We start from the raw sequence: 4608 nt of genomic DNA, 5'->3' as shown, positions 1-4608 counted from the left end.
TATAAAATTGTTAAATATTTTAATAAATTTAATTTTTTATAATACAATTTATTTTTATTTAATATAAATTATATAAATAAAATAATTTTGTTTATAAATTATATTTTAATATTAAAGTTTTATTTTGGCTTGAAAATTTGTTATAAATTTGATTTATATGTAAATTTTTGTATGAATTTGTATTTATTTTAAATATAAATATATTATATTTATTCGCAGTAATTAATATTATTAATTAAAGAAATTTAGAAATAGCAATATTATAAAGTATTGGCAAAATTGGTGCCAGCAGTCGCGGTTACACCAATAATACAAATAAATTTTTTTAGTAAAAGTTAAATGATTATATAATTAAATAAAATTAAATTTATTAGGTGAAATTTTAAATTTAAATTATTTATTTTTAAATAAATTGAAACTAAAAAATTTTAATTAAAAACTAGGATTAGATAAACTTAAAAAAATTTGGCGGTATTTTAATCTCTCCAGAGGAACCTGTTTTGTAATCGATAATTATTATAATGCAATTTTTTGTCAAGTTATTAGTAGTAAGGCATTTATTCATGTTAATCCGTCTATTATATTAGGAAATCAAAAATGAAAACGAGCGGCCCCTCTTTTTATTAATAATGCTGATATTATAATTATAGATGTAAAAGATTCATTAATTTTACTGTTTACATTATTTTTTAATATTAATAAAATAATAGAAAATAATAAAACTGTTGACGCCAACGCTTGGGTTAAAAAATATTTTAAAGAAGCTTCAGTATATATTAAATTATTATTATCTCTTATTAGGGGGATAAAAGACAACAAATTAATTTCTAAACCTATTCAAGCTCCTAACCAAGAGTTAGAAGTTACTGTGATTAATGTTCCAATAATTATAATTGAGATAAATAAAATTTTTGAAGAATTATTAAAAATTAAAAAGAAAAGGATTATAAAAAAAACCTTTAAAAAAAAAACAATAAAATCAATTAATGAATGTAGAATACTAGATAATTTACCCTATCAAGGTAATCCTTTTTATCAGGCAATTCATTATCAAAGGATTCACGCTTATTATTATTAAAACAATAAATTAAAATTTAATTTATTAGTTTAATTATATAAAATTGTTAAATATTTTAATAAATTTAATTTTTTATAATACAATTTATTTTAATTTAATATAAATTATATAAATAAAATAATTTTGTTTATAAATTATATTTTAATATTAAATTTTTATTTTGGCTTGAAAATTAGTTATTAATTTGATTTATATGTAAATTTTTGTATGAATTTGTATTTATTTTAAATATAAATATATTATATTTATTCGCAGTAATTAATATTATTAATTAAAGAAATTTAGAAATAGCAATATTAAAAAGTATTGGCAAAATTGGTGCCAGCAGTCGCGGTTACACCAATAATACAAATAAATTTTTTTAGTAAAAGTTAAATGATTATATAATTAAATAAAATTAAATTTATTAGGTGAAATTTTAAATTTAAATTATTTATTTGTAAATAAATTGAAACTAAAAAATTTTAATTAAAAACTAGGATTAGATACCCTATTATTTAAAATGTAAAAATAATTATTAAAGTAGTAGTAGTTATGTTCTTGAAACTTAAAAAATTTGGCGGTATTTTAATCTCTCCAGAGGAACCTGTTTTGTAATCGATAATTATTATAATGCAATTTTTTGTCAAGTTATTAGTAGTAAGGCATTTTTTCATGTTAATCCGTCTATTATATTAGGAAATCAAAAATGAAAAGGAGCGGCGCCTTTTTTTATTAATAAGGCTGATATTATAATTATAGATGTAAAAGATTCATTAATTTCACTGTTTACATTATTTTTTAATATTAATAAAATAATAGAAAATAATAAAACTGTTGACGCCAACGCTTGGGTTAAAAAATATTTTAAAGAAGCTTCAGTAGATACTAAATTATTATTATCTCTTATTAGGGGGATAAAAGACAACAAATTAATTTCTAAACCTATTCAAGCTCCTAACCAAGAGTTAGAAGTTACTGTGATTAATGTTCCAATAATTATAATTGAGATAAATAAAATTTTTGAAGAATTATTAAACCTTTATAAATGGGGTACGAACCCAGTAGCTTAGTTAGCTTATCTTTTTATACTTTGGTGTATGATGCACACAGGTTTTTGAAACTTTTAGAAATAGTTTAATTATATTAGGTATAAAACCTTTAAAAAAAAAAAACAATAAAATCAATTAATGAATGTAGAATACTAGATAATTTACCCTATCAAGGTAATCCTTTTTATCAGGCAATTCATTATCAAAGGATTCACGCTTATTAGTATTAAAACAATAAATTCTAAACTTATTAATATTGAAAGTAAATGTTTCCGATTGAAAACAAAACAAAATAATCATAAAATTAATAAAATTATTGGCAAACTTCAATATAAAAATATAATCATTAGTTTTAATAGTTTAAGAAAAACATTGGTATTGTAAATCAAAAATAAGATTATTTCTTTTAAAACTTCAAGAGAAAAGAAATTTCTTTTTCATTAATCCCCAAAATTAATATTTTAAATAAACTACCTCTTGATATTCTTCAATTATTTTTATATTCTTTAATTTTAACCACAACAATTATTTTAATTAATATAATTCATCCTTTAGCAATAGGATTAACTTTATTAATTCAAACAGTTTTAATTTGTTTAATTGCGGGTTTAATAACTAAAAGATTTTGATACTCTTATATTATATTTTTAATTTTTTTAGGAGGAATACTAGTTTTATTTATTTATGTTACTTCCTTAGCATCAAATGAAATATTTAATCTATCAATTAAATTAACTTTATTTTCATTTTTTTTAATATTTATTTTTACTGTAATTTCTTTTTTTATTGATAAAACTTCTATTTCATTTTTTTTATAAATAATGAAATAGAATCAATTTTTAATTTAAATTCATATTTTTTAGAAAATTCTTTATCATTAAATAAACTTTATAATTTTCCTAATAATTTTATTACAATTTTATTAATAAATTATTTTTTAATTACTTTAATTGTTGTAGTTAAAATTACAAAACTATTTAAAGGTCCTCTTCGAGTAATAAATTAATGAATAAACCTTTACGATCTTCTCATCCCCTTTTTAAAATTGCAAACAATGCATTAGTTGATTTACCTGCTCTTATTAATATTTCAGCATGATGAAATTTTGGTTCATTATTAGGATTATGTTTAATTATTCAAATTCTTACAGGACTATTTTTAGCAATACATTACAAAGCAGACGTTAATTTAGCTTTTTATAGAGTTAATCATATCTGTCGAGATGTTAATTATGGATGATTATTACGAACACTACACTCTAATGGAGCATCATTTTTTTTTATTTGTATTTATTTACATGTAGGTCGAGGAATGTATTACGGATCTTATTTATTTACCCCTACATGAATAATTGGAGTTATTATTTTATAGGTACATCTACTATGGGTGGACCCTGTACCTTGTATAGCCTCTATATAAAGTATGGCACCCTGTGTAGTCTAAATGGAGGCTGTATGGTGAACCCTGCACCTTGTATAGCCTCTATATATAGGATGGCACCCTGTGTAATCAAAATGGAGGCTGTAGGTTGGACCCTGTACCTTGTAGGGCCTCTATATAAATAGTGGCACCCTGTGTAATCAAAATGGAGGCTGTAGGGTGGACCCTGTACCTTGTACGGCCTCTATATAAAGGATGGCACCCTGTGTAATCAAAATGGAGTCTGTAGTGTGAACCCTGCACCTTGTACCTACTTCATTTCTAGAAGTAAATTTACCTTTATTCTTTAATTGAAGCCAAAAATAGGCCTATCACTGTTAATGATATAATTGAGTATTTTTTTTTTTTTTTTTTTTAAACGTTTAATATATATTTGTTGAATCTACTCTTAAATTAGAGCCTAACAACAAGTTTGAGATATTTTTCTTAATCTAGTACTTAATATAAATCCTGGGGATATTGCAGGCGGCCCGAATCACTTGTTATTGGGTTGGTCTGTCATTTCTGTTAAGACGAGTTCTATTATTAGTTCGCGTAAGGGAATTGGCAAGAACATTTGGGTGTGCATCCAGTTTCGCAGAATACTTTAGTTGTTGACTACCTATTTCAGATTTTACGCTAGGTATATTTAAATCTTTTTGAATGTTGTCGTTCCGTATGTACCACGGGGCCCCCGTGATTGATATTTTATATTTAATTTTTTTAGGAGGAATACTAGTTTTATTTATTTATGTTACTTCCTTAGCATCAAATGAAATATTTAATCTATCAATTAAATTAACTATATTTTCATTTTTTTTAATATTTATTTTTACTGTAATTTCTTTTTTTATTGATAAAACTTCTATTTCATTTTTTTTATAAATAATGAAATATAACCAATTTTTAATTTAAATTCATATTTTTTAGAAAATTCTTTATCATTAAATAAACTTTATAATTTTCCTAATAATTTTATTACAATTTTATTAATAAATTATTTTTTAATTACTTTAATTGTTGTAGTTAAAATTACAAAACTATTTAAAGGTCCTCTTCGAGTAATAAATTAATGAATAA

Source organism: Drosophila tropicalis, unplaced genomic scaffold, assembly GCF_018151085.1.
Source record: "Drosophila tropicalis isolate 14030-0801.00 unplaced genomic scaffold, ASM1815108v1 contig_1113, whole genome shotgun sequence".
NCBI lineage: Eukaryota > Metazoa > Arthropoda > Insecta > Diptera > Drosophilidae > Drosophila > Drosophila tropicalis.
This window is presented reverse-complemented; position numbering follows the sequence as displayed.